This window comes from Cherax quadricarinatus, chromosome 16 (assembly GCF_038502225.1).
Source record: "Cherax quadricarinatus isolate ZL_2023a chromosome 16, ASM3850222v1, whole genome shotgun sequence".
Classification (NCBI taxonomy): Eukaryota; Metazoa; Arthropoda; class Malacostraca; order Decapoda; family Parastacidae; genus Cherax; species Cherax quadricarinatus.
In genome coordinates, this window is record NC_091307.1 from 38,108,331 (window position 1) to 38,125,764 (window position 17,434).

Here is a 17,434-nt window from a genome sequence, read left to right on the forward strand (position 1 = left end):
CTAGTATGTGCAGAGGCCTGTTTAAGTTTTGGTAGAGTACTCGTGTAGTGTGCTGCCTGCCGATTAGTTTAGAGACCGGCAGAGAAGTGGGGAAGTCATGGAGCCTCCCTGTTTATAAATGTTGTGTTTACGCACTAGTAGCAGTGTGCTAGTGAGCTAATGCGTATTTGGAAATGTTGTTTAGGGATTTTGTATGTAAAGTAGGTTGTATGCAGTAGATGTAAGTTTATCATTAATATATATATATATATATATATATATATATATATATATATATATATATATATATATATATATATATATATATATATATATATATATATATATATATATATAATATATATTTGTATAGGTGAGTTTTGTGTCCTTCCTTATAATAAATTTAATATTGGCCATTTAATTAACAGTTTATGGGAAGGTGCAAGCTTGGCCCTAGGTTGGTTTATGTGGATTAAGTTAAATGCCCCTAGATTATGTAGGTTGTTTACACCTAGGAGCCAGAACTTTTGTTCATGCGTAACACTGGTGCACCCTACCACCTCAGTTCGCTGGAAGCTTCTCTGTCTCCACAGTGAGCTGAGTTCCTCACATACTTCTTGATCGTTCTCTATTAGCTCTCCTCCTTCCTTCCTCAGCCTGATTACATGGTTCGTGACTGTTGTTTTCCTCTTGATGTGGCTATATAACAACTCTGGGTCGATTTCGCTTTTGACGATATGTCATTCTCGTATTAACGTTGGTTTCTCTCCTAATTCATGTATATTCATTTCTGGCTCTTCGGTTCAGCTCCCTATTTTCCTGGGTCCTTTGCCTTCTATACTTTTTCCATGCTCTAGCACACGTAGCTTTGGCCTCTCCACATCTGCGGGTAAACCATGGGCTCACTCTGATTCTGTAACTAAATGGTTATAACTATTACTGTAATTTTTAAAGGGGAGGACTAGTAAGCCAGCGGAAGTCCTTGGTCAGATGACCAAAAGCTCCAACGGCGGGTCATCATCTGACTAAGACCCGCGTCAGGAAACATTTGTCCTGTATCCTGATGAACCTTACTTGACAGAACCTGGTCTTCCCGGTGTTTCTGTTGCCCCTTGGTACGAACTTCTCCACTGCCTCTCTGCACTTTGTGGTCACTTGTTCCATTATTTCATTTACTGCCTGCCCCGCTTGCTCACTCATTCACTCACCTCATGTAGGAATAATCTTATACCTGTGTAGTTCCTGTTTAGAAGTTTGATTTCTCTCGTCCTGCTTCACACTTCATTGTTAACTTTACTATGTACTCGAAACTCAAGACCATGTGATCGCTAGCGCCTAGGGACCTTTCATGTGTGACATCCCCTATGTCTAAACTGTTCAGGTGAATACAAGGTCCAACCTTGCTGGTTTATCGTGTCCTCTGTATGTTTGTGTGTTTGTGTGTGTGTGTGTGTGTGTGTGTGTGTGTGTGTGTGTGTGTGTGTGTGTGTGTGTGTGTGTGTGTGTGTGTGTGTGTGTGTGCGTGTGTGTGTGTTTGTGTATTTGTGTGTGTGTGTGTGTGCTTGCGTGCGTGGACCTTGGCTCTTAATCTAAAAAAATAATTTAGCAGATGGATCCACAAGTCTTATTGGGAACCTCTTTTTTTCAGTCTGGCTGAGCACCTTTTGCAGAGTTTGGTGCGAAGAGTGGCCAAGCGGTCCATTTAGGAGCGGCTCTACTTAAGGCTTCTTGGTTTGCTATTCCTGGCACCCACAAACATCAGTGTTCCTCTGTGTGATGCAAATGGAACCTCCAGCAACGATTTATCGACGAACTTCATTCAAGCCAATATTACATTAACATTTGTACACACAATTACGGTACGATGTTTAATTTAAAACAAAAAAAAAATTCGCTTAAAATTTGCGAGAAAAAATTATTTTGGGTTTCCAGCCCGAGTGATTTGCAGTTTGTACACTTATGGTTATGAGGTCTTGCAAGAAATGCCAGATTATTATCTCCTTGTGTTGCCCAGTGATAGAATGTGAAACTAATTGCAAGAGCAGTTTTATATTAACTCTGGGCTCACTGCAGCTTTATATCCACAAGCAAGTCTTGCACCTACAAGCAAAATTTACACCCACAGGCACCCTCGAACACACACACACACACGCCTGAGGAGGAGGTGCAGAAGCTGCTAAGTGACCTTGATACCTCAAAGGCAATGGGACATCTCCCTGTGGGTCCTTAGAGAAGGAGCAGAGATGCTGTGTGTCCCACTAACCACAATCTTCAACACATCCCTTGAAACTGGGCAACTACCTGAGGTATGGAAGACGGCAAATGTAATCCCCATCAGTTCTAGGACCAGTGCTGTGTTTGGTATATATGAATGACATGATGGAAGGGATAGACTCAGAAGTGTCCCTGTTGGCAGATGATGTGAAGTTAATGAGGAGAATTAGATTGGATGAGGATCAGGCAGGACTACAAAGAGACCTGGACAGGCTGGAAACCTGGTCCAGCAACTGGCTTATCGAATTCAATCCCGCCAAATGCAAAGTCATGAAGATTGGGGAAGGGCAAAGAAGACCGCAGACAGAGTATAGGCTAGGTGGACAAAGACTGCAAACCTCACTCAATGATAAAGATCTTGGGGTGACCATAACGCCGAGCACGTCTACGGAGGCACACATCAACCAGATAACTGCTACAGCATATGGGCGCCTGGCAAACCTGAGCATAGCGTTCCGATACCTTAGTAAGGAATCGTTCAAGACACAGTACACTGTATGCGTCAGGCCCATACTGGAGTATGCAGCACCAGTTTGGAACCCACACCTGGTCAAGCACGTCAAGAAATTAGAGAAAGTGCAAAGGTTTGCAAAAAGGCTAGTTCCGGAGCTCAAAGGAATGTCCTATGAAGAAAGATTGAGGGAAATCGGCCTCACGACACTGGAGGACAGGAGGGTCAGGGGAGACATGATAACGACATACAAAATACTGCGTGGAATAGATAAGGTGGACAGAGACAGGATGTTCCAGAGAGGGGACAGAAACAAGGGGTCACAAATGGAAGCTGAAAATTCAGACAAGTCACAGGGATATTAGGAAGCATTTCTTCAGTCACAGAGTCGTCAGGAAGTGGAATAGGCTAGCAAGTGATGTAGTGGTGGCAGGAACCATACATAGCTTTAAGACGAGGTATGACAAAGCTCAGGGAGCAGAGAGAGGGCCTAGCAGCGATCAGTAAAGAGGCGTTGCCATGAGCTGAGTCTCGACTCCTGCAACCACAATTAGGTGAGTACAGTTAGGTGGGTACAAGGGTAAGTACTACGAGGAGAGGATGAAGGAAGTCAACACTGGCGACACTGGACGACAGGAGCTATAGGGAAGACATGATAACAACATGTAAAATACTGAGAGAAATTGATAAGGTGGATGGGGACATGATGTTCCAGAGGTGGAACACAGCAACAAAGGGTCACAATTGGGAGAGGAAGACTCAGATGAGTCACAGAGATATTAGGAAGTACTTCTTCAGTCATAGAGTTGTCAGGAAGTAGATTAGTCTAGAGAGTGATGTAGTGAAGGCAGGAACCATACAAGGCTTTAAGAAGAGGTATGATAAGGCTCATGGAGCAGGGAGAGATTGGACCTAGTAGCGACCAGTGACGAGGCGGGGCCAAGAGCTATGAATCGACCCCTGCAGTCACAATTAGGTGAGTACACACAAGCATGCGAGCAGCACCGGAGAGTACAAAAACACCTAGAACACCCAAGCTTATCCACCTACGTGTACATTAACTGTACGTAAATATTACTGTGTGCAGACGCCTCTATGTTCCCAGTTACTGGGTACAGATACTATGACGCGCACACACACACACACACACACACACACACACACTCGCACACACACACACACACACACACACACACACACACACACACACACACACTCACACACACACACACACACACACACACACACACACACACACACACACACACACACTCACACACACACACACACACACACACACACACACACACACACACTCACACACACACACACACACACACACACACACACACACACACACACACACACACACACACACACACACACCACTCACACACACACACACACACACACACACACACACACACTCACACACACACACACAGACACACACACACACACACTCACACACATACACACACACACACACACACACACTCACACACACACACACACACACACACACACACACACACACACACACACACACACACACACACACACTCACACACACACACACACACACACACACACACACACACACACACACACACACACACACTCACACACACTCACACACACACACACACACACACACACACACACACACACACACACACACACACACACTCACACACACACACACACACACACACACACACACACACACACACACTCACACACACACACACACACACACACACACACACACACACACACTCACACACACACACACACACACACACACACACACACACACACACACACACACACACACACACACACACTCACACACACACACACACACACACACACACACACGCACACACACACACACACACACACATACACACACACACACACACACACACACACACACACACACACACACACACACCTGCAGGTAATGATTTTCATAAGGAAACTTAATTAGCAAGGACTCTAGAGTTTTGTGGAAATTTCACTGGACAACATAAAACTACAAGACTGAATGCAGCCATTAACGACGCTAATGATTTTGTTTTTCATCTTATTTATCGTGTTAATCCCATAGGTATCATGTACTGAAGTTGACGATCATACAAAAAAAAAATCCAGTTTCTCTCGGTGAATTATCCACTTAACTCTGTTGGGGCGTAATTCGTGCAGTGTAAATTTATGTCGGGGAGCAGACTACTTGATGTGGCGCCACGCCGCCCACACGAACCTTCCAGGTCTACATCATAAAACATATTTTGCTACTCTTAGTATATTAGGAATTATCTTCTGTAGATACCATGGCAGACCAGCGCCATATTACCACCATACTCATAGCGCTAAACAAAAGCTGATCGTAAAGTACAAGTAGTCTGCAGACACTCCCAGGGAAATGATTCAATTGCTGCACACACAGCCTATGTACTATGTACTATGTACTATGTACTATGTACTATGTACTATGTACTATGTACTATGTACTTAGTCGAAGTGACCAACATGCTGCTGACAAAATCCTGAGATATGCATACAAAAAACGGAAATTAAAAGTAACCATAGGAAAGAGCATGGCGATGAGAGTAACACAAATGTAAGCAGTGAGAGAGGGAGAATGGAAGAAGTATGTTTTTAGATATTAGAGAGAGGACTTCTTGGGGGATGGGTCTCTAAAAGACGAGGCGAATCTTAGAACTGACAGGTGGTAAAAAAAAAAAAATAGGTGGCGTACTGAGGCATGCGTGGATTCAAAGAACTACCCAAGGAGGCAAAATTGGGAATATACCAGAATATAGTGATTCCAACATTGCTGTTGTATGGGTATGAAATATTGGGTTATAAACACTTCAGCGAGAAAGAGGATGGAGGCAGTGATGTCGTGTTTGAGAGCAATGTGTGGTATGAATATTATACGCAGAGAATTCCGAGCTTAGAGATTAGAAGGTGTGGAGTTACTAAAAATATTATTCAGTGTGCTGATGAAGGGCTGTTGAGGTGGAGGAATATAAAACGACTAAGAGGATGTATAAATCTGGAGTGGAGGGAAGGAAGGTTAAGGGTCACTTTAGGAAAGGATGGAGGGGGGGGAAGGTTTTGAATGCTAAAGGGCTTGGACATCCAACAGGCCTATAGGAGTCAGTGGAGTTATTTGGTTTTCATTGAACTGACATGTCCTTGAAGTGTCAGAAAGGCAACATTTATGAAGAGATTCAGGGAAACCAGTTAGCCGGACATAAAGAATAGAAAGGCACAATACTTTGACTGGAATAATTCTGGTCCAAGTCGGACTAGAACGTCGTCATAAGTTTCAATCTCCTGAATGCAGGTTATTTGTGTATAGCCGGACATGAGTCCTAGAAGTGGGAAGTACAGAACCTGCACTCTGAAGCACGGCTGGGGATACTGCAGTTCATAACACCGTCTGAACTGTGATGTCAGCAAGCTTCTGGCAAGAGAGTGACTGAATGAGTGACGGTGAAAGTGTTTCCTCTTTTTCGGATCATCTACCACGGTGGAAGACGGCCGGTGTGTTAACAAAATATGAGTTTCACCAACATACGGAAGGTTTCTGTTGCTTTTCAAGGAGATTATTAAGTTGACAGAGCAACGTCATACAACAAGGTCATACAACAAGGTCATACAACAAGGTCACATAACAAGGTCATACAACAAGATCATACAACAAGGTCATACAACAAGGTCATACAACAAGGTCATACAACAAGGTCATAGAACAAGGCCATACAACAAGGTCATACAACAAGGTCATGCAACAAGGTCATAAAACAAGGTCATACAACAAGGTCATACAAAAATGATCATACAACAAGGTCATACAACAAGGTCATACAACAAGGTCATACAACAAGGTAATACAACAAGGACATACAAAAATGATCATACAACAAGGTCATACAACAAGGTCATACAAGGTCATACAAAAATTATCATACAACAAGGTCATACAACAAGGTCATGCAAAAATGATCATACAACAAGGTCATACAACAAGGTCATACAAAAATGATCATACAACAAGGTCATACAACAAGGTCATACAACAAGGTCATACAAAAATGATCATACAACAAGGTCATACAACAAGGTCATACAACAAGGTCATACAAAAATTATCATACAACAAGGTCATACAACAAGGTCATACAGAAAGGTCATAAAACAAGGTCATACAACAAGGTCATACAACAAGGTCATACAACAAGGACATACAACAAGGTCATACAACAAGGTCATGCAAAAATGATCATACAACAAGGTCATACAAAAATGATCATACAACAAGGTCATACAACAAGGTCATGCAAAAATGATCATACAACGAGGTCATACAAAAATGATCATACAACAAGGTCATACAAAAATGATCATACAACAAGGTCATACAACAAGGTCATACAACAAGGTCATACAAAAATGATCATACAACAAGGTCATACAACAAGGTCATACAGAAAGGTCATAAAACAAGGTCATACAACAAGGTCATACAACAAGGTCATACAACAAGGACATACAACAAGGTCATACAACAAGGTCATGCAAAAATGATCATACAACAAGGTCATACAACAAGGTCATACAAAAATGATTATACAACAAGGTCATACAACAAGGTCATGCAAAAATGATCATACAACGAGGTCATACAAAAATGATCATACATTAAGGTCATACAAAAATGATCATACAACAAGGTCATACAACAAGGTCATGCAAAAATGATCATACAACAAGGTCATACGAAAATGATCATACATTAAGGTCATACAAAAATGATCATACATCAAGGTCATACAACAAGGTCATACAAAAATGATCATACAACAAGGTCATTCAACAAGGTCATACAACAAGGTCATACAACAAGGTCATGCAAAAATTATCATACAACAAGGTCATTCAACAAGGTCATGCAAAAATGATCATACAACAAGGACATACAACAAGGTCATGCTAAAAAGATCATAAAACAAGGTCATACAACAAGGTCATACAACAAAGTCATACAACACTAGAGTTTGTATAATCCACATTATGCTCTACAGCACATACTGTAGTGCACACGCGTCACTCCCACTATCTGGTGCACATGTATCACCAAATAGCTGGTGCACATGCATCACACCCACTAGCTGGTGTACATGTATCACACCCACTAGCTGGTGCACATGCATCACACCCACTAGCTGGTGCACATGTATCACACCCACTAGCTGGTGCACATTCATCACACCCACCCACTAGCTGGTGTACATGTGTCACACCCACTAGCTGGTGCACATGTGTCACACCCACTGGCTGGTGCACATGTGTCACACCCACTGGCTGGTGCACATGCATCACACCCACTACCTAGTGTACATGTATCACACCCACTAGCTGGTGCACATGTGTCACATCCACTAGCTGGTGCACATGTGTCACACCCACTGGCTGGTGCATATGCATCACACCCACTACCTAGTGTACATGTATCACACCCACTAGCTGGTGCACATGTATCACACCCACTAGCTGGTGCATATGCATCACACCCACTAGCTGGTGCACATGTATCACACCCACTAGCTGGTGCACATGTATCACACCCACTAGCTGGTGTACATGTATCACACCCACTAACTGGTGCAAATGTATCACACCCACTAGCTGGTGCACATGTATCACACCCACTAGCTAGTGCACATGTATCACACCCACTAGCTGGTGCACATACATCACATCCACTAGCTGGTACACATACATCACACCCACTAGCTGGTGCACATGTATCACACCCAATAGCTGGTGCACATGTATCACACCCACTAGCTGGTGCACATGTATCATATCCACTAGCTGGTGCACATGTATCACACCCACTAGCTGGTGCACATGTATCACACCCACTAGCTGGTGCACATGTATCATATCCACTAGCTAGAGAACATGTATCACACCCACTAGCTGGTGCACATGTATCACACCCACTAGCTGGTGCACATGTATCATATCCACTAGCTAGAGAACATGTATCACACCCACTAGCTGGTGCACATGTATCACACCCACCAGCTGGAGCACATGTATCACACCCAATAGCTGGTGCACACGTATCACACCCACTAGCAGCTCCACATGTATCACTCCCACTAGTTGGTGCACATATATCACACCCACTAACTGGTCCACATGTATCACACTCAATAGATGGTGCACATACACTACTCCCAATAGCTGGTCCACATGTATCACTCTAACTAGCTGGTGCACATGTATCACTAACTAGCTGGTGCACATGTATCACTCCCACTAGCTAGTAAACATGCATCACAGACAACTAGTTGGTGCACATGCATCACCCCCACTACCTGGTTCACATGTAGCACTCCCACTAGCTGGTGCACATGTATCATTCCCACTAGCTAGTGCACATGTGTCACACCCACTAGCTGGTCCACATGTATCACGCCCACTAGCTAGTACACATGTATCAAACCCACTAACTGGTCCACACTTATCACACATACTAGCTGGTGCACATGTGTCACACCCACTAGCTGGTGCATATGTATCACACCCACTAGCTGGTCCACATGTATCACGCCCACTAGCTAGTACACATGTATCAAACCCACTAACTGGTCCACACTTATCACACATACTAGCTGGTGCACATGTGTCACACCCACTAGCTGGTGCACATGTGTCACACCCACTAGCTTGTGCACATTTATCACACCCACTATCTGGTGCACATGCATCGCACCCACTAGCTGGTGCACATGCATCACTCCCACTAGCTGGTGCACATGTATCACACCCACTAGCTGGTCCACATGCATCACACCCACTTGCTGGAACACATGCATCACTTCCACTAGCTGTTGCACATGTATCACACTCACTAGCTGGTGCACATGTATCACACACACTAGTTTGTGCACATGTATCACAACCATTAGCTGGTGCACATGCATCACACCCACTTGCTGGAACACATGCATCACTCCCACTAGATGGTACACAAGCATCACTCCCACTAGCTGTTGCACATGTATCACACACACTAGTTGGTGCACATGTATCACAACCACTAGCTGGTGCACATGCATCACACCCACTAGCTGGTGCACATTCTTCACGCCCACTAGCTGGTGCACATGTATAACACCGACTAGCTGGTGCACATGTATCACACCCACTACCTGGTGCACATTTATCACACCCACTAGCTGGTGCACATGTATCACGCCCACTCGAAGGTGCACATGCATCACTGCAACTAGCTGGTGCACATGTATCACACCCACTAGCTGGTGCACATGTATCACACCCACTAGCTGGTGCACATGTATCACACCCACTAGCTGGTGCACATGTATCACACCCACTAGCTGGTGCACATGTATCACACCCACTAGCTGGTGCACATGTATCACACCCACTAGCTGGTGCACATGTATCACACCCACTAGCTGGTGCACATATATCACACCCACTAGCTGGTGCACATGTATCACACCCACTAGCTGGTGCACATGTATCACACCCACTAGCTGGTGCACATGTATCACACCCACTAGCTGATGCACATGTATCACACCCACTAGCTGGTGCACATGTATCACACCCACTAGCTGGTGCACATGTATCACACCCACTAGCTGTGCACATGTATCACACCCACTAGCTGGTGCACATGTATCACACCCACTAGCTGGTGCACATGTATCACACCCACTAGCTGGTGCACATGTATCACACCCACTAGCTGGTGCACATGTATCACACCCACTAGCTGGTGCACATGTATCACACCCACTAGCTGGTGCACATGTATCACACCCACTAGCTGGTGCACATGTATCACACCCACTAGCTGGTGCACATGTATCACACCCACTAGCTGGTGCACATGTATCACACCCACTAGCTGGTGCACATGTATCACACCCACTAGCTGGTGCACATGTATCACACCCACTAGCTGGTGCACATGTATCACACCCACTAGCTGGTGCACATGTATCACACCCACTAGCTGGTGAACATGCACATGAATAAAGATTCCCATATGTTACATAGGTGTCTCAATCTTCACTTCATAACATGTCTGGAGTGCGTCGCCCTAACCAGATATTGTCTCTCTCATCCTCTCCATTACCTTTACTGTTTACCCTCGTCTCTCTCTCTCTCTCTCTCTCTCTCTCTCTCTCTCTCTCTCTCTCTCTCTCTCTCTCTCTCTCTCTCTCTCTCTCTCTCTCTCTATCTCTATCTCTCTCTCTCTATCTCTATCTCTCTCTCTCTCTCTTCTTCTCTCTCTCTCTCTCGTCTCTCTCTCACTCTCTCTCTCTCTCTCTCTCCTCTCTCCTCTCTCTCTCTCTCTCTCTCTCCCTCTTTCTCTTTTTTTACACAGATTTTGAGAAGGTTAAGGATCACTAGCTTTATTGACAAGTTATTTACAGGTTAAGGATTCCTAACTTTATTGGCAGGCTAAGAGCTGTTACCTCCTTCAGCTCATTTGAAAGCCTTTTTATTGTTAAGAGACATACAAGTAGGGAACAGGATGAAGTTGGAGCCATCACTGGGCCAGCATTTTCATTTGATCAGCTGACTTTATCTCGTTGACTTCATAATGCTGTACGAATATGTTCCAGAGTCGAGTCATCCTGGGGATAAATGATCTCAGATCAAGTGATATTCTGGAGAAGGGTACAGCCAGAGTGAAGTTGCTGCTTTCTGCCCGTCTTGTGGCATAAAAGCTTGTTTCCCGCTGTCCTCGAAGTGGATCCAAGTGTGGTACTTTGACAATATTGGCCTTGTACATAACAGTAAGGCCACCCACATCCCTCCTGTGTTGAAGGCTCTGCTGAAATGACAGATCTATCCAGGATGGGTCCAGGCGAGAGATGAGACGTCTTACTCTGTTCTCTACTCTGTCAAACAGTCGCAGATGAGGAGGGGGAGCAGACCAGCCAAGAAAGTGGAGCATATTCAAGGTGTGAGCGTACTTGTGCCTCATACAGAATCTTGTAACCCCTACTGTCAAGCAGATGCGAGATACTGGTTGCCTTGTTTGCATGATTTACAACGTGGTTCTTCATGGTCAGTTTGGATTCAAATTTCACCCCAAAGATATCAGTTTCTTTCCCAGGTACCAACACTCTTCCATTCGTATTTACTGCTGCTCCGGCATTACCATCATGGTGCCTAGAGACCACCATCATTTATGTTATCTCAGGTGCAAATGTTACTTGCCATCGGTTTCCCCATGCTGATTTAGCTCTTAGCTGGTAATTGATGTAGCTCAGAGCAGCTGGTATTTCTTCTCTTGGATAAGTAAATGTCAGTGTACAGTCGTCTGCAAATGCATTGGATTCTGGGATGAGATGAAGAAGGTCATTGAAGGTCATTCCATAACAATGGTCCCAGCACGCTTCTTTGTTGAACACTTGCCGCAGTAGTATGTCTTGTTGATTTTGTTCCATTGAGAACTATCCTTAGAGATCTACAATGAAAATAATCTCTCTCTCACTCTCTCTCTCTCTCTCTCTCTCTCTCTCTCTCTCTCTCTCTCTCTCTCTCTCTCTCTCTCTCTCTCTCTCTCTCTCTCTCTCTCTCTCTCTCTCTCTCTCTCTCTCTCTCTCTCCCTCTCTCTCTCTCTCTAGCTATTTATCTCTATTACCTTAAAGTTATCAACTGGACCAAGCAACCTATCTTCATTTTACACTGTTTTCTAATGCTTTTTTACACAGAGTAAATTTTTAAACATTCCCTGCGTTCATAAAATTATATTTTGAAGAATAATATTCACTTTACCCTGACAGAAACAAACCACAAGAAACCCACACTTAGAGAACAAACCTTACACCAACTAATACTACTATTACCCCACCAGCATATCTTACAGAAGGCTAGTTTAACAGTCACCCGTCTGACAGTCTTAGCCACAGTGAAAAACTGACATCAAGAGAATAATTCCCTGTAAAACTAGCCCGTTGTCGACGAATGGTGAGGTCGTGTTTCCCACCTGGAGGGCATTACGGGGATCAACGCCCCCGCGGCCCGGTAAATGACCAGGCCTCCCGGTGGATCAGGCCTTGATCAACGAGGTGGTTACTGCTGGACGCACTTATCACACCCACTTATCAAGTCAGTGCCGGATCAGCCCGGCTGATCCGGCACTAACTTTAGGTATCTGTCCAGCTCCCTCTTGAAGACAACCAGGGTTCTATTGGTAATGCCCTTCATGGCTGGTGGGAGGCTGCTGAACAGTCTTGGGCCCCGGACACATATTGTGTTTTCTCTTAGTGTGCCAGTGGCGCCCTGTTTTCACGGGGGGGTATGTTGCATCGCCTGCCAAGTCTTTTGCTTTCGTAGGGAGTGATTTCTATGTGCAGATTAGGAACCAGTTCCTCAAGAATCTTCCAAGGGTAGATTATGATATATCTCTCTCGCCTGCGCTCCGGTGAGTATAAATCAAGTGCATCCAGGCGTTCCCAGTAGTTAAGGTGTTTGATGGAACTTACATGTGTAGTAAAGGTTCTCTGTACATTCTCTAGATCTGCAATTTCACATGACTTGAATGGGGATGTTAATGTACAGCAGTATTCCAGCCTAGAAAGAACAAGTTATTTACAAAGGATCATCACTGGCTTAGCATCTCTTGTCTTGAATGTTCTCATTATCCATTATCTTATTATCAATTTCCTCGCAGATGTGATATTGGCATTGTTGTGATCCTTGAAGGTGAGGTCTTCGGATATTACCACACCCAGGCCCTTCACATTACTTTTCCCCTCTATTGTGTGATTAGAGTTTGTATTATACTCAATCCTAGCTATTATTTACTCCAATTTTCCATAATGGAGTAGTTGGAATTTGTCTTCATTGAACATCATATTGTTCTCCGTTGTCCATTGGAAAACTTAGTTTATATCTTCTTGGAAATACACCGTGTCCTCAATGGCTGACACTCTCATGTAGATCCTAGTATCGTCTGCAAAGGATGATTCAGTGCTATGATTAACATCTCTGTCTATGTCTGATATGAGAATGAGGTACAGGATAGGGGCGAGTACTGTGCCTAATGGAACAGAGCTCTTCACTATGGCAGCTTCCGATTTAACTCTGTTTACCACTACTCTTTGCGTTGGACTGGTTAGAAAGTTGAAGATCTATTTGCCTACTTTGCCAGTCATCCCTTTAGCACGCATTTTGTGTGCTATTACACCTTGATCGCACTTGTCAAAGGCTTTTGCAAAATCTGTGTATACTACTTCTGCATTCTGTTTGTTGCGAGAGGCAGGAGCGACCTGCTCTGAAGCCATGTTGCCCTGGATTGTGCAATTTTTGGGAGTCCAAATGGTTCAGTATCCTGCTTCTTAGAACTCTCTCAAAGATTTTTATGATGTGGGACGTTAAAGCTATTGGTCTATAGTTCTTAGTTACTGCTTCGCTTCCACCTTTATGGAGTGGGGCTATATCCCAAAGAGGGATTTATTAGTGATACTACGTAGGTATATGTCTAATTCATTTTAAGGAAAATAATTCAGAGAGAAACGTCTAATTCTAAATATTTTATTTACAGTTCGTCATACAGCACCTGCGGGATGGACTTAAAATAGTGTGATATACTGATCACGTAGCCTCGTTCTGACCGCTTATGGTTCGTCTTTTCCTCTAGATCAAGGTTCCCCTAAGTGGTCAATATCGACGCCTAAGGGTCAATATCGACCCCTAAGGGTCAATGGGACTATCGAAGGGGTTGATAAATGGCTGGGGGTCAAAAGGCGGGATGGGGGGGGAAGTAGTAAATGTCTGAGGAAGTGGTTTGCGTTGTGTATCTGTGACCTTCAACTCTCACCCTTGTTTCTCTCATCTACCCTGTCCCGGGAAGGATATACGTACATGTAGTATTCCAGTTCACTTCGTCAAGGAAAATTAAAATTGACAGGGAAACCCGTCCAGGACGATCCCATACTGAGCGTACACCATCACCTCAACACCATAGTGATAGCAGTGGTGACAAAGGATTGCTGTGTATTTACTATAAGGTCAACATTGTAACACCCATAATGGCAGTTACTGATACCAAGAAATATCGACAGTACTCACATTTAAAACTTGGATTCATAACTTCATTATTATTATTATTATTATTAAAGATTAAACGGTATTCTCCCGGCCCGGGCCTCTTCCAAGTGGTGGCCCGGCCTTCGCTCCCTCTTTAGGGAGTGTCTGAGACCTAAGTCTCCCATGGGAGGAGGCACAAGTACCTCCTCATCTTTGGGACCAACTGTCCCCAGGCCTAGCAACAAGCTAGGCCTCTCTGGTCTGCCATCCCCGCCACAAGGGGGCAAATGGGAATGACAGTCTTACGAGCTAAAGGCTCAGGCTCAGGCACCTACCCTACCCTAGAAGGGTTAGGCATGGTATCGATGTCATAACTTCATTTACCAATTAAAAAATCCCTTTGTGCTTATTATGTGAAAAGATTTTCAGTAAATTAAATATTTAAATATTTATTTTTTATGAAATTTTTATTATTATTATTATTATTATTATTATTATTATTATTATTATTATTATTATTATTATTATTATTATTATTATTCGTTATTAGTTAAATTACTATTTATTAAATAATTTTCATATAAATGTTTGGGGTTCGATGGGCAATCCGAAACTTGATGAAGGTGTCGATGAGTTAAAGTGTTTGAGGACCTCTGGTCTAGGAGAATGTTCCTTAACTCATTGACTCAGTTTTTATTTTTTTAAGTTTACGCTAAGTGGCCCAGCCACTTGAAGTTAAGGTCGTTCATAATCAGTAACCTTGTTCGTTTCCTTGTTATTTGGGGGACCGTGCTGCATATTACCAAGGTTTCTACATTGTGTCCACTGCTTTTTAGTGTGCACGGAATATGTGTGGATAATTAAAGGCAAGGAGAGGTGAAGGCTTGACCCTCTGCTCTCTAGCACTCAAACACACTTCCATTCGTTATTCACTTATCGATATATCTATATGTGTGTATATATATATATATTATATATATATATATATATATATATATATATATATATATATATATATTTATATATATATATAATATATATATATGTCGTGCCGAATATGTAAAACTGGTCAATTAGCAAGAACTCATTTAAAATTAAGTCCTTTCTGAAACTTTCTCTTATACGTTTAAAGATATATTTTTTCATTAATGTTAATGTAAAAAATTGTAATTTTGCACCAAAAGAATCTTAGAAAACTTACCTAACCTTATTATAACAAGAGCAATTTATTTTAGCCTAACCCAACAAAATATATTTTAAATACGTTTACAATAATTTAATACTAAACAAACACAATCAAATATATTTTTTTCGTTAGGTTCAGAATGATTTTGGCGAAATTATTGTATACACAAATTTTTACTTGTCCTATATGGCAAGATGAGCGTTGCTATTTAAGCCAAGATCGCAAGTTCTGCCTATTCGGCACGACATATAAATATACATATATAAATATATATATAAATATATATATAAATATATATAAATACATGCATATATACATATATATATTCTTTTTCACTTATCTATATATAGTATAGTTATACATTTATCTATATAATATTTTTGAAATGGAGTTTCATCTCAGTGGAGTTTCTTCGAACCCCCATTGACTTTTGACCAGCTGGGCCAGCAAGCTGCCCACTCCGTGCCTCCTCTTAGAATGTGGTAGGCCTCAGTTAATTCTTCTGAAGTCTTGTTGTTAGATAAACAGACACAAGTGCAACTAATGTGACATTTTATTGTGGCAACATTTCGCTCTTCAGGAGCTTTATCAAGCGAAACGTTGTCACAATAACATGTCACATTAGTTGCACTTGTGTCCTTCTACCTAACATATTCTCGGTAATTCTACCAATATTAATACATTCTGTAGACTTAAGTGTTACTACGTCAGGTGTGACTTAACTCGTCTCCTTCATGTTCTCCAAGACAATGTGATGTGTGCAGACACAAGTGGGTGAAGATGGGTAACAGTGGGGTGCAATGGGTAGCTGTGGGTGGTGGTGGGTAGTAGTGGGTGTGATGGATGGCAGTCAGGGGGTGATGGGCAGCAATAAGTGGCGAAGGTTAGTAGTGGGTGGTAATGGGTAACAGCGGGTGGTGGCGATGGGTAACAGTGGGTGGTGGCAATGGGCACAGTTGGTGGTGGCAATGGGCACAGTTGGTGATGGCGATGGGTAACAGTGGGTGGTGGGATAGGGGTAACAGTGGGTGGTGGGATAGGGGTAACAGTGGGTGGTGGGATAGGGGTAACAGTGGGTGGTGGGATAGGGGTAACAGTGGGTGGTGGCGATGGGTAACTGTCAGCATAGTTGCTGATCCCCTACATGTGTTGTATAGCTTATCTGAGTATCATAGTACCATCCATATGTTTTACGTACATGACCCCATGCTAGGCTCAGTGACTAGCATGTGTGACGTTGCATGATGCTGTTGTGAGCTCTGCACTCCAGGTCTCGCTCTCAGTTCCCGTTAGACCTACAACAGGCAGTAACAAGCAGGCTGGGCCTCTCCCTTTCACATTGTGCTAATATAAGTGTTACCATCCAACATGTGGGTTTAACTCCAAACATCACATCTCCACAAACCCTCTTTACAATTGGTGCCAGAGGTGTG